At 37.9% G+C, this 21,909-nt stretch overlaps 12 non-coding genes across 12 annotated transcripts; all 12 read left to right on the top strand.

Moving 5' to 3' along the window:
- The first annotated feature begins 5,695 nt into the window (after positions 1 to 5,695).
- On the top strand, positions 5,696 to 5,767 carry TRNAM-CAU. The gene has a single exon. It is a non-coding gene; the product is annotated as a tRNA-Met (tRNA).
- A 620-nt stretch (positions 5,768 to 6,387) lies between these two features.
- TRNAM-CAU lies at positions 6,388 to 6,459 on the top strand. The gene has a single exon. It is a non-coding gene; the product is annotated as a tRNA-Met (tRNA).
- Positions 6,460 to 6,592: 133 nt separating this feature from the next.
- TRNAM-CAU lies at positions 6,593 to 6,664 on the top strand. Its single transcript has one exon. It is a non-coding gene; the product is annotated as a tRNA-Met (tRNA).
- Positions 6,665 to 6,983: 319 nt separating this feature from the next.
- Positions 6,984 to 7,055, top strand: TRNAM-CAU. Its single transcript has one exon. It is a non-coding gene; the product is annotated as a tRNA-Met (tRNA).
- Positions 7,056 to 7,313: 258 nt separating this feature from the next.
- TRNAM-CAU lies at positions 7,314 to 7,385 on the top strand. The gene has a single exon. It is a non-coding gene; the product is annotated as a tRNA-Met (tRNA).
- Positions 7,386 to 7,637: 252 nt separating this feature from the next.
- TRNAV-CAC lies at positions 7,638 to 7,709 on the top strand. Its single transcript has one exon. It is a non-coding gene; the product is annotated as a tRNA-Val (tRNA).
- A 1,099-nt stretch (positions 7,710 to 8,808) lies between these two features.
- TRNAM-CAU lies at positions 8,809 to 8,880 on the top strand. Its single transcript has one exon. It is a non-coding gene; the product is annotated as a tRNA-Met (tRNA).
- A 1,109-nt stretch (positions 8,881 to 9,989) lies between these two features.
- Positions 9,990 to 10,061, top strand: TRNAM-CAU. The gene has a single exon. It is a non-coding gene; the product is annotated as a tRNA-Met (tRNA).
- Positions 10,062 to 10,552: 491 nt separating this feature from the next.
- Positions 10,553 to 10,624, top strand: TRNAM-CAU. The gene has a single exon. It is a non-coding gene; the product is annotated as a tRNA-Met (tRNA).
- Positions 10,625 to 10,856: 232 nt separating this feature from the next.
- Positions 10,857 to 10,928, top strand: TRNAM-CAU. The gene has a single exon. It is a non-coding gene; the product is annotated as a tRNA-Met (tRNA).
- Positions 10,929 to 11,476: 548 nt separating this feature from the next.
- TRNAM-CAU lies at positions 11,477 to 11,548 on the top strand. Its single transcript has one exon. It is a non-coding gene; the product is annotated as a tRNA-Met (tRNA).
- Positions 11,549 to 11,811: 263 nt separating this feature from the next.
- On the top strand, positions 11,812 to 11,883 carry TRNAM-CAU. Its single transcript has one exon. It is a non-coding gene; the product is annotated as a tRNA-Met (tRNA).
- Positions 11,884 to 21,909: the final 10,026 nt, after the last annotated feature.

Below are 21,909 nucleotides of genomic sequence, written 5' to 3'. Positions count from 1 at the left end.
AATTGAAGATTATAACGAACCCTTGTTGGGGGTGAAACCAGATACCATGACCACGGAGCAATGGAAGCTTTAGGATCGTTAGGCCCTAGAGTTGATCTGGTTGACGCTATCTAGAAACGTGGCGTTCAACATCATTAAGGAGAAGACAATGTCAGATCTATTGAAGACGATGTCGAATATGTATGAAAAACCGTTGGCTATGAACATTGTTTATTTGATGCGGATATTGTTCAATCTACAAATGTCTGAAGGTGGATCTGTTGGTGATCATATAAATGAGTACAACATGATTGTAAGTCAATTGAGTTATGTGGAAATTAATATTGAGGATGAAATTGAAACACTGATTTTGATGTCAACTTTACCCGAGTCGTGGGATACTGTTGTTATCGCGACCAACAGTTCCCGAGGATCTGAGAAACTGAAGTTCGATGAAATCTGAGATGTAGTTCACAAAGAAAGTATTCGCAAACAAGATATTGAGGATTCTTCTCATAGTGCACTCAGCATTGACCAAAGGAAAAGAAGTAGATCAAAGGGCCCAAACAAAGGTCGATCAAAATCAAAGAACCTTGAAAATTTTCCAAACAGACCAAACTTGACGTGTTGAAGTTTTGGAGAAAAAGATCACTTTCGGACAGATTGTACAAGACTAAAGAGGAAGCAGAATCACAAATCCAAGAATGATAATAATTCTATAAATTCAGTAGAAGATATTGGGGATATTATAACCTCAGCGTGAACAGTCCGATTGAATCCTAAATTTTCAATTCAGGAGCATCTTTTAATTCATCTCCAAATAAAGAGTTCTTTCGAAATTTCAATTCTTGAAATTTTGAGAAGGTGTATCTTGTCGACAACAAAGATTTGGTGATTGAAGAAAAATGGGATGAAAGCATACGAACTCCAGTAGAAAATTAGTGGGCATTAAAGGATGTCAGATATATTCTTGGTCTAAAAAAGAATATGATCTCTATTGGTCAGTTGGATAGCACAGGTTATGCAGCGAAGTTTGGAAACAGCTCGTGGAAGGTGAAGGGTGTCATGGTGGTAGCACGTTACACAAAATCTGGAACCCTATACACCACTGCAGGATGTATAAACATGACTGCGGTTGTTAAAAGTGCTTCCAATTCAAGTCTATGACACAATAGATTTGGACATATGAGCGTCAAAGGAATGAAGATGCTGACTGTGAAAGAAGTTTTAGAAGACCTAAAATTTGTTCATACGGGTCTTTATGAGAGCTTCGTTATGGGCAAAAAAAAACGAGTTAGCTTCACAAAGGCTGTTAGAGAACCAAAGAAAATACGATTGAAAATGGTCTATACAGACATTTGGGGACCATCTCCAGTTTCATCACTCGGTGAATCAAAGTTCTACATCACCTTCATCGATGATTTCAACAGGAAGGTATGGGTTTATTTCCTGAAACACAAGTCAGATGTGTTTGCCACCTTCAAGATGTGGTAAGCTGAAGTTGAAAATCAGACCAGCTTGAATATCAAATGCTTAGGTCTGTCTTTTTTGTCAAGATATATTATTCGACAATAAATATTATCCCTTCTCATTTGATGTAGCACAAATTTTTTTTGTAGTGTTTGTTCCCTGGATAGACAATAAATATTGTATCATCTGCACAATTTGAATTCAATTTGTTTATATCATAATAAAACTTTTTAATACCTAATTTGTAAGCTAATAAATAGATCAGCTCGATCATCTTGACTATTCTTTTTGTAATAGCTACAAACCACTGCTAGCATATATTGTCCACTTTGGCTCGTGATGCATCCTCGTCAGCGTCATGGTTTTAAAATGTGTCTTGGTCATGTCAAGGAGTTGAAGAGGTTTATTGGATTCCTAGGCCAACTATGTTGCTTGACACGAGCTTTTGGCTCCAGATTACTCTATTCTGACTACTCGACTCTTTCTTTAGTCTTAGAGTAATAGGGTTTAGACCCTCTTAATGTCATCACGATCCTAAGGTGCTTAGTCTAGTGTACGCATCTTGACCTAAGTCATCGCATAACCAACCTAATTCTTATACCCTAGCTTTGTGTAGATAAACACGCTAGATAGTGAGAACACACTGTCAAACACCTGCAGCTAACACATACTGTATCATGCACAATTTATGCAAACAAGCTCAATGGGAAGATAATATCCATAAATAAACCTGGAGCACAAATCACAATAGGTTATCCTTTTTTCTCACAGATTAGAGTGGTGTAGTGGAAGTGTGGTGGACCCATAACTCACAGGTTTGAGAATCGAAACTGCCCTAATAGAGAAGAAGAGGTTTAAAAATTGAATAACTTGTAAATGTACAAACAAAATTAGTTGATACAAGATTCAATTCTTACTCCCATGACTCCGCCATCTTGACTATTTTTTTTTTTTTTTTGTATTATCTACAAATCACTGCTAACATATTATACACTTTGGCCCGTTATGCATCGTCGTCAGCATCACGATTTTAAAATGTATCTTGGTCATGTCTAGGAGTTGAAGAGGTTTATTGGATTCCTAGGCCATCTAGGTTGCTTAACACGAGCTGTTGGCTCCAAGTTACTCTATTCTGACTCCTCGACTCTTTCTTTAGTTTTGGAGTCATAAGGTCAAGCCCCTCTTAATGTCGCAATGATCATAAGGTGCTTAGTCTAGTGTAAGCATCTTGACCTAAGTCATCGTATAACCAACATAACTCTTATACCCTAGTTTTGTGTAGATAAACATGCTAGATAGGGAGAACACACTGTCAAACACCTGCAGCTAACACATACTGTATCATGCACAATACATGCAAACAAGCTCAACACGAAGATAATATCTATAAATAAACCTCGAGAACAGATCACAATAGCTAATCTTGTTTTCTAACAAATTAGTGTGGCGTAGCGAAAGCATGGTGGGCCCATAACCCATAGGTCCTAGGTCAAAACTTGGCTCTTGGTCATGTCATGTCTAGGAGTTGAAGAGGTTTATTGGATTGGATCGGCTCAATCTCTTTTCTAACAAATCAGAGTAGAAGTGGGCCTATCACCCAATCACCCACATGTCCCTAGATCGGAAAGACTTCAAAATTTATAAACAAAACAGTTTTAGAAGTTCTTTATCAAAATTTTATATTTTAAGAGCATGTAAATATAAATTAATTCATACAAGATTCCATGATTCGTAAGCTTTAGGAATGGTTGTCCACCACTAGTTACGTATGCTAGCCTCACATTTTGAAACGTTGACCATTTTACCTCCCCATTCAATGTCAAGTCTCACTATAAAAAATATCATGTCTATAATGCTAGCCTTTTCGAGTACTTGAAACTGGAAACTTAGACTAGCTTGGTAATCTTGACTATTTTTTTTATTTGTAACATATAAAAATTACTTCTAGCATATATAATCCACTTTGGCCTGTTATGCATCGTCGTCACCTTCACGGTTTTAAAATGCATCTTGGTCATGTCTTGGAGTTGAAGAGGTTTATAGGATTCCTAGGCTAGCTAGGTTGCTTAACACGAGCTTTTGGTTCCAGGTTACTCTATTTTGACACCTTGACTCTTTCTTTAGTCCTGGAGTAATAGAGTCTATTTCCTCTTAACGTCGCCACGATCCTAAGGTGCTTAGTCTAGTGTAAGCATCTTGACCTAAGTCATCGTATAACCAACCTAACTCTTACACCCCCAGCTTTGTGTAGATAAATACGCTTGATATGGAGAACACACTGTCAAACACCTGGAGCTAATACATATTGTATCGTGCACAATACAAGCAAACAAGCTCAACGGGAAGATAATATCCATAAATCACCCTGGAGCTCAAATCACAATAGCTCATCCTCCTTTCTAACAAATCTGAGTGGTGCAGTGGAAGCATGATGGGCCCATCACCCATAGGTCCTAGGATTGAAATCTAGCTGTGAAAGAGAAAATTGTTTTACAATGACATTTAAAATTTGAAAGGAAGAGCGTGTGATATGACTCCTAAGCTTTATAGATTGCCGCCCACCATCGATACATTGCTTATTAAAAATGGGATTCAAACCCATGCCCTTTCAGAAAGCTTTTGGGTCTAGGTTACTCTATCTGACTCCTCGACTCTCTCTTTATTCCTGGAATGTCAAGGAGTTAACGAGGTTTATTGGATTCCTAGGCCAGCTAGGTTGCTTAACACGAGCTTTTGATTCCAAGTTACTCTATTTTAACTCCTCGACTCTTTCTTTAGTCCTCGAGTAATAGGGTCTATTTCCTCTTAACGTCGCCACGATCCTAAGGTGCTTAGTCTAGTGTACGCATCTTGACCTAAGTCATTATATAACCAACCTAACCCTTACATCCTAGCTTTGTGTAGATAAACACGCTAGATAAGTTGAACACACTGTCAAACACCTAGAGCTAATACATACTTTATCATGCACAATACAAGCAAACAAGCTCAACTGGAGGATAATATCCATAAATCACCCTAGAGCATAGATCACAATAGCTCATCCTCTTTTCTAACAAATCAGAGTGGCACAGCAGAAGCATGGTGGACCCATAACTCACAGGTCCCAGGATTGAAACCTGGCTCTGATAGAGAAGAAAGACTAAAAAATGATACAATGACATTTGTTGCAACACAAGGATCATTAACTCTCAAACAAGTACCTTAGACCTACTTGGCCTATTTATTCACTTTGGCCCGTTATAGGTTTATTGCATTCCTAGCAACACGAGCTTTTGATTCCAGGTTACTCTATTTTGACTCCTAACTCTTTCTTTAGTTCACTCTATTTCGTCATAAATCACAATAGCTCATCCTCCTTTCTAACAAATCAGAGTGGCGCAGCGGAAGCATGGTGGGTCCATAACCCACAGGTCCCAGGATTGAAACGTGGCTCTGATAGAGAAGAAAGACTAAAAAATGATACAAGGATCATTAATTCACTTTGGCCCGTTATAGGTCTATTGCATTTCTAGCAACACGAGCTTTTGATTCCAGGTTACTCTATTTTGACTCCTCAACTCTTTCTTTAGTTCACTCTATTTCGTCATAAATCACCCTGGAGCATAAATCACAATAGCTCATCCTCCTTTCTAACAAATCAGAGTGGCGCAGCGGAAGCGTGGTGGGACCATAACCCACAGGTCCTAGGATTGAAACCTGGCTCTGATAGAGAAGAAAGACTAAAAAATGATACATATTGACTGACAGTCCTTGCAACACAGCTCGGCCTTTTTATTCACTTTGGCCCATTATAGGTTTATTGCATTCCTAGCTACACGAGCATTTTGACTCTTCAACTCTTTCTTTAGTTCACTCTATTTCGTCATAAATCACCCTGGAGCACAGATCACAATAGCTCATCCTCCATTCTAACAAATAGGAGTGGCTCAGCGGAAGCGTGGTGGGTCCATAACCCACAAGTCCCAGGATTGAAACTTGGCAACACAAGGATCATAACCATTCTAACAAATAGGAGTGGCTCAGCGGAAGCGTGGTGGGTCTATAACTCACAAGTCCCAGGATTGAAACTTGGCAACACAAGGATCATAAGGATCATTGTACCTTAGACCTGCTCAGCCTATTTATTCACTTCGGCCCGCTATAGGTTTATTGCATTCCTAGCTACACAAGCTTTTGTTCACTCTATTTCGTCATAAATCACCCTGGAGCACAGATCATGATAGCTCATCCTCCTTTTTAACAAATCAGAGTGGCGCAGCGGAAGCGTGGTGGGCCCATAACCCACAGGTCCCAGGATCGAAACCAGGCTCTGATAGAGAAGAAAGACTAAAAAATGATACATATTGACCTTTCTTGCAACACAAGGATCATAAGGATCATTAACTCTCAAACAAGTACCTTAGACCTGCTCGGCCTATTTATTCACTACGGCCCGTTATAGGTTTATTGCATTCCTAGCTACACGAGTTACTCTATTTTGACTCCTCAACTCTTTCTTTAGTTCACTCTATTTGGTCATAAATCACCTTGGAGCACAGATCATAATAGCTAATCCTCCTTTCTAACAAATCAGAGTGGTGCAGCGAAAGCGTGGTGGGCCCATAACCCAAAGGTCCCAGGATCGAAACCTGGCTCTGATAGAGAAGAAAGACTAAAAAATGATACATATTGACCTTCGTGGTGCAGCGAAAGCGTGGTGGGCCCATAACCCAAAGGTCCCAGGATCGAAACCTGGCTCTGATAGGGAAGAAAGACTAAAAAATGATACATATTGACCTTCCTTGCATAAGGATCAATAACTCTCAAACAAGTACCTTAGACTTGCTCTTCTAGGTTACTCTATTTTGACTCCTCAACTCTTTCTTTAGTTCACTCTATTTCGTCATAAATCACCCTGGAGCACAAATCACGATAGCTCATCCTCCTTTTTAACAAATTAGAGTGGCGCAGCGGAAGCGTGGTGGGCCCATAACCCATTGGTCCCAAGATCGAAACCTGGCTCTGATAGAGAAGAAAGACTAAAAAATGATACATATTGACCTTCCTTGCAACCCAAGGATCATAAGGATCATTAACTCTCAAACAAGTACTAAATCACCCTGGAGCACAAATCACGATAGCTCATCCTCCTTTTTAACAAATCAGAGTGGCGCAGCGGAAGCGTGGTGGGCCCATAACCCACAGGTCCCAGGATCGAAACCTGGCTCTGATAGAGAAAGACTAAAAAATGATACATATTGACCTTCCTTGCAACACAAGGATCATAAGGATCATTAACTTTCAAACAAGTACCTTAGACCTGCTCGGCCTATTTATTCACTTTGGCCCGTTATAGGTTTATTGCATTCCTAGGTACACGAGCTTTTGATTCCGGATTACTCTATTTTGACTCCTCAACTCTTTCTTTAGTTCACTAAATCACCCTCGAGCACAAATCACGATAGCTCATCCTCCTTTTTGACAAATCAGAGTGGCGCAGCGGAAGCGTGGTGGGCCCATAACCCACAGGTCCCAGGATCGAAACCTGACAAATCAGAGTGGCGCAGCGGAAGCGTGGTGGGCCCATAACCCACAGGTCCCAGGATCGAAACCTGGCTCTGATAGAGAAAGACTAAAAAATGATACATATATTGACCTTCCTTGCAACACAAGGATCATAAGGATCATTAACTCTCAAACAAGTACCTTAGACCTGCTCGGCCTATTTATTTATTCACTTTGGCCCGTTATAGGTTTATTGCATTCCTAGGTACACGAGCTTTTGATTCCGGATTACTTTATTTTGACTCCTCAACTCTTTCTTTAGTTCACTAAATCACCCTCGAGCACAAATCACGATAGCTCATCCTCCTTTTTGACAAATCAGAGTGGCGCAGCGGAAGCGTGGTGGGCCCATAACCCACAGGTCCCAAGATCGAAACCTGGCTCTGATAGAGAAAGACTAAAAAATGATACATATTGACCTTCCTTGCAACACAAGGATCATAAGGATCATTAACTCTCAAACAAGTACCTTAGTCCTGCTCGGCCTATTTATTCACTTTGGCCCGTTATAGGTTTATTGCATTCCTAGGTACACGAGCTTTTGATTCCAGATTACTCTATTTGGACTCCTCAACTCTTTCTTTAGTTCACTAAATCACCCTCGAGCACAAATCACGATAGCTCATCCTCCTTTTTAACAAATCAGAGTGGCGCAGCGGAAGTGTGGTGGGCCCACAACCCACAGGTCCTAGGATCGAAACCTAGCTCTGATAGAGAAGAACGACTAAAAAAGGATACATATTGACCTTCCTTGCAACACAAAGATCATAAGGATCATTAACTCTCAAACAAGTACCTTAGACCTGCTCGGCCTATTTATTCACTTTGGCCCGTTATAGGTGTGAATGTTTGATTAATCCACCACGCCTAAATGGTGTGAAAGTTATCTTATTTATAATCAAATAAATTACAAGGATATAGAAATAACAATAAATGCCTATAGTAATAAGGCAAATATGCCTTATAATATAATATATACGGGAAAGTATAATTTATTACTAAATATCCTTAACAATAGGTTTATTGCATTCCTAGGTACACAAGCTTTTGATTCCGGATTACTCTATTTTGACTCCTCAACTCTTTCTTTAGTTCACTAAATCACCCTCGAGCACAAATCACGATAGCTCATCCTCCTTTTTAACAAATCATATTTCGTCATAAATTACCTTGGAGCACAGATCACAATAGCTCATCCTCCTTTCTAACAAATCTGAGTGGCGCAGAGGAAGCGTGGTGGGCAAATATGCCTTATAATATAATATATACGGGAAAGTATAATTTATTACTAAATATCCTTAACAATAGGTTTATTGCATTCCTAGGTACACAAGCTTTTGATTCCGGATTACTCTATTTTGACTCCTCAACTCTTTCTTTAGTTTACTCTATTTCGTCATAAATCACCGTGGAGCACAGATCACAATAGCTCATCCTCCTTTTTAACAAATCATATTTCGTCATAAATTACCTTGGAGCACAGATCACAATAGCTCATCCTCCTTTCTAACAAATCTGAGTGGCGCAGAGGAAGCGTGGTGGGCCTATAACCCACAGGTCCCAGGATCGAAATCTGGCTCTGATAGAGAAGAAAGACTAAAAATATGATCCTTAACTCTCAAACAAGTACCTTAGACCTGCTCGGCTTATTTATTCACTTCGGCCCGTTATAGGTTTATTGCATTCCTAGCTACACGAGCTTGATTCCAGGTTACTCTATTTTGATTCCTCAACTCTTTCTTTAGTTCACTCTATTTCGTCATAAATCACCCTAGAGCACAGATCACGATAGCTCATTCTCCTATTTAACAAATCAGAGTGGCGCAGCGGAAGCGTGGTGGGCCCATAACCCATAGGTCCCAGGATCGAAACCTGACTCTGATAGAGAAAGACTAAAAAATGATACATATTGACCTTCCTTGCAACACAAGGATCATAAGGATCATTATTAACTCTCAAACAAGTACCTTAGAACTGCTCGGCCTATTTATTCACTTTGGCCCGTTATAGGTTTATTGCATTCCTAGGTACACGAGCTTTTGATTCCGGATTTACTCTATTTTGACTCCTCAACTCTTTCTTTAGTTCACTAAATCACCTTGGAGCACAAATCACGATAGCTCATCCGCCTTTTTAACAAATCAGAGTGGCGCAGCGGAAGTGTGGTGGGCCCACAACCCACAGGTCCTAGGATCAAAACCTGGCTACGATAGAGAAGAAAGACTAAAAAATGATACATATTGACCTTCCTTGCAACACAAGGATCTGCTCGGCCTATTTATTCACTTTGGCCCGTTATAGGTTTATTGCATTCCTAGGTACACGAGCTTTTGATTCCGGATTACTCTATTTTGACTCCTCAACTCTTTCTTTAGTTCACTCTATTACATATTGACCTTTGTTGCAACACAAGGATCATAAGGACCATTAACTCTCAAACAAGTACCTTAGACCTGCTCGGCCTATTTATTCACTTCGGCCCGTTATAGGTTTATTGCATTCCTTGCTACACGAGCTTTTGATTCCAGGTTACTCTATTTTGACTCCTCAACTCTTTCTTTAGTTTACTCTATTTCGTCATAAATCACCGTGGAGCACAGATCACAATAGCTCATCCTCCTTTTTAAGAAATCATATTTCGTCATAAATTACCTTGGAGCACAGATGACAATAGCTCATTCTCCTTTCTAACAAATCTGAGTGGCGCAGAGGAAGCGTGGTGGGCCTATAACCCACAGGTCCCAGGATCGAAATCTGGCTCTGATAAAGAAGAAAGACTAAAAATATGATCCTTAACTCTCAAACAAGTACCTTAGACCTGCTCGGCTTATTTATTCACTTCGGCCCGTTATAGGTTTATTGCATTCCTAGCTACACGATCTTGATTCCAGGTTACTCTATTTTGACTCCTCAACTCTTTCTTTAGTTCACTCTATTTCGTCATAAATCACCCTGGAGCACAGATCACGATAGCTCATTCTCCTATTTAACAAATCAGAGTGGCGCAGCGGAAGCGTGGTGGGCCCATAACCCACAGGTCCCAGGATCGAAACCTGGCTCTGATAGAGAAAGACTAAAAAATGATACATATTGACCTTCCTTGCAACACAAGGATCATAAGGATCATTAACTCTCAAACAAGTACCTTAGACCTGCTCGGCCTATTTATTCACTTTGGCCCTTTATAGGTTTATTGCATTCCTACTCTTTCTTTAGAGCACAGATCACAATAGCTCATCCTCCTTTCTAACAAATCCTATTTCGTCATAAATCACCCTTAGAGCACAGATCACAATAGCCTATCCTCCTTTCTAACAAATCAGAGTGGCGCAGTGGAAGCGTGGTGGGCCCATAATCCACAAGTCCCAGGATCGAAACTTGGCTCTAATAGAGAAGAAAGACTAAAAAATGATACATAATTGACCTTCCTTGTAACACAAGGATCATAAGGATCATTAACTCTCAAACATGTACCTTAGACCTACTCGGCCTATTTATTCACCTCATAAATCACCGTGGAGCACAGATCACAATAGCTCATCCTCCTTTCTAACAAATCAGAGTGGCGCAGCGGAAGCGTTGTGGGCCCATAACCCACAGGTCCCAGGATCGAAACCTGGCTCTAATAGAGAAGAAAGACTAAAAAATGATACATATTGACCTTCCTTGCAACACAAGGATCATAAGGATCATTAACTCTCAAACATGTACCTTAGACCTACTCGGCCTATTTATTCACCTCATAAATCACCGTGGAGCACAGATCACAATAGCTCATCCTCCTTTCTAACAAATCAGAGTGGCGCAGCGGAAGCGTTGTGGGCCCATAACCCACAATAGCTCATCCTCCTTTCTAACAAATCAGAGTGGCGCAGCGGAAGCGTTGTGGGCCCATAACCCACAGGTCCCAGGATCGAAACCTGGCTCTAATAGAGAAGAAAGACTAAAAAATGATACATATTGTGACCTTCTTTGCAACACAAGGATCATAAGGATCATTAACTCTCAAACATGTACCTTAGACCTGCTCGGCCTATTTATTCACTTTGGCCCTTTATAGGTTTATTGCATTCCTAGCTACACGAGTTACTCTATTTCGACTCCTCAACTCTTTCTTTAGTTCACGCTATTTCGTCATAAATCACCCTGGGGCACAGATCACAATAGCTCATCCTCCTTTCTAACAAATCCTATTTCGTCATAAATCACCTTAGAGCACAGATCACAATAGCCTATCCTCCTTTCTAACAAATCAGAGTGGCGCAGTGGAAGCGTGGTGGGCCCATAATCCACAGGTCCCAGGATCGAAACTTGGCTCTAATAGAGAAGAAAGACTAAAAAATGATACATAATTGACCTTCCTTGTAACATAAGGATCATTAACTCTCAAACATGTACCTTAGACCTACTCGGCCTATTTATTCACCTCATAAATCACCGTGGAGCACAGATCACAATAGCTCATCCTCCTTTCTAACAAATCAGAGTGGCGCAGCGGAAGCGTTGTGGGCCCATAACCCACAGGTCCCAGGATCGAAACCTGGCTCTAATAGAGAAGAAAGACTAAAAAATGATACATATTGACCTTCTTTGCAACACAAGGATCATAAGGATCATTAACTCTCAAACATGTACCTTAGACTTGCTCGACCTATTTATTCGCTTTTTCCCGTTATAGGTTTATTGCATTCCTAGCTACACGAGCTTTTGATTCCAGTTACTCTATTTTGACTCAACTCTTTCTTTAGTTCACTCTATTTCATCATAAATCACCTTGGAGCACAGATCACAATAGCTCATCCTCCTTTCTAACAAATCTGAGTGGCGTAGCGGAAGCGTGGTGGGCCCATAACCCACAGGTCCTAGGATCGAAACCTGGCTCTGATAGAGAAAGACTAAAAAAGGATCGAAAACTGGCTCTATCTTAGAGAAGAAAGGCTAAAAAAGGATACATATCCTGGCTATCTGGCTTAGAGTGGCGCACCGGGAAGCCTTGACACACAAGGATCATTAACTCTCAAACAAGTACCTTAGACCTGCTTGGCCTATTTATTTGCTTTGGACCATTATAGGTTTATTGCATTCCTATCTTTTTTCTGTCTCACGACTGAAACCTAGCTCTAATGAAGAAGAGAAAACTTTAATATTGATAGATAAAACAGTTTTACAAGTTGGTTAACAAAATTTTTTATATATGGGTAAATATACATACAAAATTAGTTGTACGAGATTCTTAATTCATGACTCCTAAGCTTTATAGATCGCCGCCCACCGCTACATTGCTCACTACATATGCAAGCCTCACATTTTAAAATGTTGTGCATTATACCTCTCCAACCTTTAAGAATAGGATTTGAACCCATGCCCTTTCAGACTAGTACCTGAAACCGGTGCCTTAGACCAACTCGGCTATCTTGACTATTTATTTTTTTATAACAGCTACAAATCACTGCTAGCATATATTATCCACTTTTAGGTACCGATGCATCGTCATCAGTCTCACGGTTTTAAATGCAACTTGATCATGTCTAGGAGTTGAAGAGGTTTATTGGATTCCTAGGCCAGCTAGGTTGCTTCACACAAAATTTTGGCTCCAGGTCACTCTATTCTGACTCCTCTTCTCTTTCTTTAGTTTTGGACTCGTAGGGTCTAAACCCTCTTAATGTCGCCACGATCCTAAGGTGTTTAGTCTAGTGTACGCATCTTGACCTAAGTAATCGTATAACCAACCTAACTCTTACACCCTAGCTCTGTGCAGATAAACAAGCTAGATAGGGAGAACACACTGTCAAACACCAGGAGCTAACACATACTGTATCATGCACAATACAAGAAAACAAGCTCAACGGCAAGATAACATCCTTAAATCACCCTGGAGCACAGATCGCAATAGCTCATCCTCCTGTCTAACAAATCAGAGTGTCGCAACAGAAGCGTGGTGGGCCTATAACCCACATGTCCCTAGATTGAAACCTGGCTCTAATACCGAAGAAAGACTTTAAAATTGATAGACAGAATTTGACACTTCAAAATTGATAGACAAAATTTGACTACTAACCATTTCAAAAGATATCTATCTAAAAATATATATTATATTAGATATGGCGGAGTTCCCAACCCCTTTTATCTAACGGAATAAAAATGTTCCCCACCCCTTCCCCTATTTCTAGTCTAAATTGAAATGCTTCACTGACGGGTAAAATAGTCATCTTTTCTTGTCATCCACCTTAACTAGGATGGTGATATTTTGTTTTCACTTTCGAATCATAAGTGTAAATAATCCATCTCAAAGTAAGATAGATATTCAATAATGGATGCAACTCATCAACAACTCGCACAATCTTCCAATATTGCAAACGGAGAAAGCAACGAACTTGGATTAGCCATGTCCTCTATCAAAGAAAGCAAACGATTGCTCTATGAAGCATCAAAGATCGAGTCCATTCAAAGCTTAAAGACACTAATTCAAAGCTACCAAAATATCATTCAAAGAGTTTTAATCTGCTCTTACAACATTGAGACTCCATTGCACGTTTCGGTTTTGCATCGCCACTTTGAACTCACTTGATTTCTTTTAAATCTCATGCTTGAACTTGCTGGAGAAGTTGATGCCCTGCAAAGGACACCTCTCCACTTAGCTTCTAAAAATGGAACGATCGAGATTGTTCAACCTTTGCTGGAGAAGAACACAAGCACTTGCATGGTTCGTGATTTGAATGGATTGATTCCTCTCCACCATGCATTGATTAATGATAGAATTGATTATCATTCCACTGTTGATCAATGTGAGCCCACAATCTTTTTGGATGAAGCTTCACAATGGTTAAAGTATTCTTCATTTATGTGTAAAACACAACTGCTTGGAAGCTCTTAAGTTGTTGATCATAATGATTGAAGATCCACGAAATTATGGGTTTCCAATTGAACGCGATGTGAATGAAAATACCATTTTTGATTTTTTATGATGTTAAGACATATTGAGGTATGTTATCATAAAAATTTAAGTTTATATATAATTTTGTTATTAACTTTCTATTAATATTTTATATATTTTTTTTTCACAATTTTTTTGCAATCATTTTCATATTTCTAATTTTGAGCCAAACTTCAAAAAGAAAAAAAAAATTAAAATTAAAAACTACTTTCATTAGTTTTTATTTAAAATCTTTTGGTTGAATTTTGAATATATATATTAAAAAAAAAGTAAATAACAGGAAAAAAAAAAAGCTTAAAATTAAATCTGTTTTTAAAAAATTAGATTTTTTTTCCTAATAATTTTTAATGATTTTTTATTTTTCTAAAAGAAAAAAATCCTATTGGTGCAGGTAGTAAGATCTTTGTTGCCTGTCTGGAGGATAAAAATGGGAAAAAAAATACTATGAACAATGAAGAATAATGCAATGACATAAGAAGTTTGTGGAGGAAGAACCTTGAATACAAAGGTGATTGGCTTCAAGAAGTGCAAGATACAATGATGTTGGTAGCAACGGCAATCACAACGGTGGCTTTTCAAGGTGCAATCAACCCTCCTGGTGGTGTTTGGCAACAAGACATTCCTTTCAACTCGAATATCACTATTCATCGTTCGTTTCATAGTAGCAATACATTGAAAACATTCATAGCGGGAACTGCAGTAATGGCCTACCCAGCTTCATGCCAAGAAAATTATTACACGGCTTATTTGGTTACAAATTCTACCTCATTCTTTGCATCGGTATGTGTGATTATGTTCATTATAGGTCGATTGTCTTTGAAAAATAGGATTTATTCGTGGTTATTAACAGTAACCATATGTGTTGCTATTGCCTCCTTATCACATAGTTACATACTCGGAGTTTGGCTCGTAAATGCCTCATTTAGGAATTCGTATGCTTTAGAATTAACGTTTACAATAGCATGGTACATTTTGTTAGCAATGGTGGGAGTGGTTTCTCTTCGTTGTATTGTTATTCATTTCCTTCTTTTGGTGGTGAAGCTTCTCGTGTGGGTAGTAAAAAGGTTGTATCTTTGGCTTTGTGGCATTTAGAGAGATCCGATCACTTCAACCACAACTTAAATAAAGATCGAGGGCTATACAAAAATTAGGTTTAAGTTGTTTGTTTTATCTTATATTTTGGATATGGATTATTCATGGTGGTGTGTGTATTCAGTGTAAGGAAAACATGTTTTATGTATGTTATCTTATTTAAATGTTTGTGGTATAAAATAACTAGAACGGGGTTTGTGACAAGTAAGAAAATTTCTTCGATCTTTGAGGCTATCACGACCCAATATTCAAGGCTCGAGAAATCAGATCGCGATGAAAAGAAGAAAATTGAAAAAAAAAAAAAAAAACAAACAAACAATTAAAACCTTAAGCCCTAAAATTGTGCATGATTTAATATCAAACAGTAGGTATTGTTCTAGTTATTTACAAATGGGTAACGGGTGCAAGAAAACCAATACAAACGACAACCCAAAAGAAATACAAAATAACATTGACGCCCCGGGTCGACACCCCTCTGTGATAGGTCAACTTCCTAGTACCTCTCCACCTTCATTGGTACATGAAAAAAGAAAAGGGGAAATGGGTGAGTATAAAATACTTACTAATCAACCTACCTATAAGCTCTCATCACATCCTTAACCTAATATGTTTCCACACCGGTGTCTACCATGAGCTAATCTATTTGAGTATTCCCTCGTCTACTCTTAGAGTAAATTTCCTCCATATAGAATAGTAGCTCCTCAATATACTACTATGTAGTATCTCGTCTACTCTCAGACGGGTTGTTCTACACACAATAGTATATCCTCAATCAAGTACCTGCGTACTCCCTCGTCTCCTCTCAAGGTGGGTTAACATACACACAATAGTGATTTCTCATGTTATCTACTTATTTAGTCCCTTGTCCCTCTCCAGGTGGGTTATCGTACATACAGTATGTCACCCACTTAGGTAGTCCATTGCGCTCTCTCAGGCAGGTTATCATACATATAGTGGTAGCTACTTATATCATCTACTCACGTAGTCCCTTGTCCCCTATCAAGGCAGGTTATGTTCTACCTCTGATAGTGGGTCTTTGGGTCTCTATTTATGTAGTCCCTCATCCCTTATCAGAGCATGCTATATCCTACACATAGTGACTCCCCAATTAGTTTTGTTCATGTTATCGTCAATGTTATGTGTTCTCGTAGTTCACCTTTGTGTCGTAGAGATATATTAGGTTCTAGAGCGTCTAGGTGGATTAGGTTGCAACAAACATTTCAAGGTTGCTTGGGGTTAGCTCCTTGTGGCTAAGCCAAATCTTGAGGTACACCTAGGTCTCTAATTGTCGCTCACGATCCCACGGTGGTCAGTATATTGAAAATATATTGACCTAAGATGTTGTATAACCACTCTTGTTCTACTGCTCTACTCACTCTGATTCATGCATGCTATATCAGAGAGATTCTATAGTGCATAGAAATCCTGATCTTTACGTCCATGCTCATTTGCTAAGAGGATAATCCTATCGATCAAGTAAACTACCTGAATCTAGCATACAATTTAATCATACAACTCAAACATGCTCAACGGAGAGATAACGTCCATCTAGCACCCCGAGCACATATCACAATATTCCAATCCTTCATTCTAGTGCACCACAAAGCATTTGATAGAGATGCATTCTCATAAAAGGGCATTTCTGTAATTTTTCTTCACAAACATGCCCACCTATTTAAATTTGCTCATTTAAGTTCTAAACATGCATATTCTAACCACCTAAGTTAAGATAAGTTCGCATGCTAGCACGTCCTAGCAATTCCTACATGTATTACTTTGCTATAATTCGTGTCGCTACTTACAGGAATGAAGCTGCTCTCCCTAGCTTGAGTTTCTACATGTTGGAGGCTCTAAATTTCCTAAGATTTCATGGGTGATTTTGAACCAAGTTCAATTAGGATTAGTATCAAAGTTGAGACGAAAAACATTCGAACAATAGTTGAACAGAAAAACATTTGAAAAACATTCGAACAAAGGTTGAATAGAAAAACATTCGAAAAACATTCAAACATTTGAAAAATGTAGACATACTCAACGCAACTCAACTCATAGGATAAACTAAACACAACTCAACTTATTGGATAAACATAGACGTTTTTGCTTTCTAAAAGTAGAAAGCATTTATCACTTAATTCTAAGAAAGAAAGATTTTTCAATTTTAAGAACAACAAAGAGTCCCATCCTTCACTTATTTTGCCAATGCAAAGATGCACCCTCTCTTTCAAATATATATATATTTTTTCTTTTTTTAGTTAAATCATATTAATTTTAGTTATTAAGAAGTTTAATTTATATGTTTTTACATTTCTAAAGGATCTAACTAATACAAATAACATAAATCTAAAAAAAAACTCTTGCACCGAACGTGTCACAATTGCCTTTTCTGAGCAGTTGATGTGGCTATTGTGCGCACTCACTCTCAGCACTCTGAGTGAGTCGAGCCAATTTTTGATCATGTTGCCTATAGTTGGACAATGTATATTCAATCATCGACCCCGATTTGAAATAAGATTTTAGAAAATGGGGTAGAGAGGTTTTAGAAAAAGAGTTTTGGAAGCAAGAATGTGAGAGAGAGATTGAGAGTGGTGTTATATAGCATGCAATAAAAAAGACAACAACAACGGCTTAAACATTATATAACTTTTTGGGTAGGGAGAATTCGACAACTAGTTGCATCCCCTATAGTACATTTTGAGGCATTTCATTTCTACCAGACGTAGCCATGATTTCGCCGAAACGTCATACTCTTAAAGAAAACAAGAAGGAAATAATACAACATGAAAGTCGTAAAAGAAAGCGGTAAAGTAGTATAAGGAAAGGGTTTTGACATGTGTAACGGGTATGCGGCCATGGGCAACATGATTTCGACAAGCATGACCATGACACTAACGCATGAATTGAAAGTCTAATTTATAACATGACCTTTAATATTAATAATACGTAATCCATGTTCTACACATTAAACCTTTCAAAGTCTGATCTAGATTTTAAATATTCGAAAGTAGAACATATTAATTACCATTCAATTGATTATGTAACGAATATGAACATAATTCTAAAAATATATTTGCATGCAAAACGTGATTTGGAAGGTTAATTTATAATATGATATTTAATATTAATTATATATAACCCATATAATACTCAAACTGGATAGAATAATATTTCTCGTTGATTTTTTATTTTCATGATCTTTTCAAAGTCTCTTATATATATTCTTTATATGGGAGAGGAAACATTTAGAATTCAACCATGGTTGAAATTTAGAATTAAAAATAAATATTAAATCATGGTTGTAGTTAATTAATTTAATAAAATGGATTTCCTCACAATAATTTGACGTGACATCTTTCTTTTCTTTGATTATATTAATTTCGTTGCAATTACTTAGATTTTAATTAAAAGTTAAACCTCACAAATTTTTCGTTTAGGAATATATGTTTTGGATAAAAACCTAATTGTATAAAAAACATTCTCTTTCTGTTTACACTAATCCATGAAGCTAGTATTTGATGAGTTACGGAAAAAACAGCTATACGTCAAGAAGGAGAGATGTGACTTTGCAAGAATATGCATCACCTTCCTCGAGCAGGTCACCAGGTGTGGAGAAATCAAAATGGATAGCGATAAGATAAATGCAATCCACTATTTGAGAGTCCCCACTTCAATGACTGAACAATCCTTTTTGGGATTAGAAAACGTTGAAGGGTTTTTACGATAATCTGCCCCATTAACAAAACTTTTGAACAAAAACCAATCTTGGTGTGGTCAAACGAGTGTCAAAAGGCCTTCAAAGATATAAAGGCAACCATGACCGGGGGTCTTGTCCTTGGTTTGGTAGACGTCTCTAAGCCTTTTGAAGTATTGATGGATGCATTTGACTTTGTCCTTGGGGGTGTCCTTTTCGAGTAACGCCACCGTATCGCTTATGAAAGCAAAAAGCTCAATAATGCACAAAGAAAATACACTTTCTCCGGAAAAGAAATTTTTGCCGTCGTCTATTGCCTTGGAGTCTGAAGGTAATATCTCTTGGGATCCAACTTCGTAGTGAGAACAGAAAATAATGTCATTTGTCACTTTTTCGATCAATCGAAGCTGACGTCATAGCAAGCTTGGTAGCAACATCATTAAATGAGTTCGGCTTGAAGTTCGAGCATAAAATAGGAAAGAGAAACCAAGCAGCTAACACGTTGAGTCGAAAGGGCGAACATGTGGCTTTGAAAATACATTTTCTCCGGAAAAGAAATGTTTGCTGAAGGTAATATCTCTTAGGATCCAACTTCGTAGTGAGACGTCAAGTAAGACTTGTGGGTCGATGTGCAAAATCATAAGGAAGCATTAAACATTCCAAGTCAAAGGGAAAGATCTGAACTCTACCGTGATCGATCCTTCTCCCTATAGATGAAATTAGTTGGGAAAGCAGGAAAGATCTGAACACGAGCTTCGAACCAATGCTCTTTCGAACTAATACTTAAAACTAGCGCCTTAGACCAACTCAGCCATCTTCACTATCTTTTTCTATTTTATTTTGTAACAACTCAAGCCCGCTGCTAGCAGATATTGTCCGCTTAAGCCTGTTACGTATTATCGTCAACCTCACGATTTTAAAAATACATCTTGGAAATGAGGAGTTTTATTGGATTCGTAGGCCAGTTAGGTGGCTTAATTCAGGCTTCTAGCTCCAGGTTACTCTATTCTAACTCCATAAAGATCTTTAGTCTAGGAGCACTAGACTCTAGACCCTCTGACCATTGCTCACGATCCTAACATGCTCAGGCTACTAGAGATATCCTAATCTTAGTCATGGTCTAGCCAACCTAACTCTAACACCCTAGCTCTATGTAGATAAACATGCTCCACAGGGAGAACATATAGTCAAATACCTGGAGCTAACAAATATTGTATCATGCACAAAACCTGGAGCTAACAAATACTGTATAAACATGAGTATGTTTGGATTCCGTCCCTCGAAGTTGTTCCAAGTATCGTCGATAGTTGTTTCCTGTTAGAACGTTCATCTCGTTTCATTAATAACTCAAATTTCTTATTGCCTTAAACAATATAAATTTTAGCTTTGGGATGGTCGAGACAGTGGAATTTGATGAAAAACCCTATATCGAGCCAAGAACCCACATTCTGAGCAGTCAAAGGAGCCATTGATTGTAGACTTAGTTGCATAACTCGAAGGAGCCATTGATTGTAGACGCGACACGTATCGCTAGTGGGAGGTGACACGTGCAGGTAACCATTCTTTCCTTCCTCTCTGTTTTCACTCTTTTCTCTCTTGCAGGTTGATATGTGAGGAGCGTGTGAAGGTTTTGACGTGTCGTGGTCGTCAAGGGAAAGCGTGTACAAGGAGGGTGCGAGAATTTCGGCGCCTCACCGGAAATCTCATGCTTTTTCTGGCAACCGATTTGTTTTTTTTTTTTTTTTTTGTGATGTCTATCGTACATAACTATCTACAATAAATAACTATGTATAGTAAATAACTTTACATATAGTAAACTATCTTAATTGTAAGTATTGTATTTTTTTGTACTCTCTTGTAATTGATCATATTAGAAGTCATCAATATAAACTTCTAGCCGTGGTGGAGTTACCATATCAATTTTGCCACATATATTTCTCTTTGCATTTTCTCTCTCTTGTTTTTGGTGTTATTGATCTAGATGAGTGTCTAAGTTGTCGATGAAAAATCAAAGAAACAGAAGGACAAATCTGGAGATGATAATAATTTTTGAAATTTAATCGAATATATTAGGGATGCTCTAATTCTTTGTGTCAATAATCGGGTTGAATCTTAAATTTTGAATTTGGATGCATATTTTCACTCGTCTTCCAAGAAGGAACTATTTCAAAATTTTATTTTCTAAGGAAGAATCTAATCTCTATTGGTCAGATAGATAGCACAAATTATATAGCAAAGTTAAAAAGTTGGTAGAAGATTGTGAAGAGTACTATGGTTGTAGCACGTGAAATAATAATATGAAACAATATATACCATTGTAGGTCGTATAAACATGGCTTCTGTGACTCAGAGTACTTTAGTTCAAGTCTATGTCACAATAGACTAGAGCATATAACGTTAAAGAATAAAGATATATGTTGCGAAAGGAGTTTTAGAGGATAAATGAGTCAGCTCCACAAAAGTTGTCATCAAATAAAATGAAGTACGATTGGATATGGTCTATATAGGTGTTAGAATCTCTAATTCCATCCCTTGATGGATCCAAAAAAATAGGATAGATGACCCAAAAAAAAAGTATGACAAGTCAAAAACTTAGGAATTAAAATTTCAAGTCATATTGAATTTCTTAAACTTATGTTAGAATAAGTTGGTATGCATTTCATGTTTTAAATTTATTTCATTATCGTTTTCAATTTTACTTCTAAATTACTTTTCGAACATCTAAGACCATGGCAGTGTTTTCGACGATAAAGTATGTTTATGTTGAAAGTTTATTGTTTAAACGATGATGTTTTAAGAGTTAATTATGAACTTAGATTAAGGGTCGTTACATATGTTCTTGTGATTTTTCTAAACATTTGTTCCTTGACCTCATTTTAAATTTCTGTCTCTATAGCCCTCAATAAAATTCCACAATTTAAAATTTTAAAAGAAAAGGGGAGAGAATTAATTATTGTTGGGGCTAGAGTGTGATACAATATAAAACTACGGAAACACAAAACGGTTGGATATTTCATTCATTTCGGTGTATTTTCTTGCTTTCAATACTACTGATTATTTTTTACAACACAAATATTTGAATAAGATAACATACCCAATGTATTTTCCCAATTGTGAATACACAAACCACCACAAATAATCCATATCTAAAATATTTAACCTTTTAACCCTTTCAAAGTCAAAGTTTAGACCTTTTTAC

This window comes from Cucurbita moschata, unplaced genomic scaffold, assembly GCF_002738365.1.
Source record: "Cucurbita moschata cultivar Rifu unplaced genomic scaffold, Cmos_1.0 Cmo_Scf00040, whole genome shotgun sequence".
Classification (NCBI taxonomy): Eukaryota; Viridiplantae; Streptophyta; class Magnoliopsida; order Cucurbitales; family Cucurbitaceae; genus Cucurbita; species Cucurbita moschata.
The sequence above is the reverse complement of the archived record's forward strand: the minus strand, read 5'-3'. Positions and strand labels throughout refer to the sequence as shown.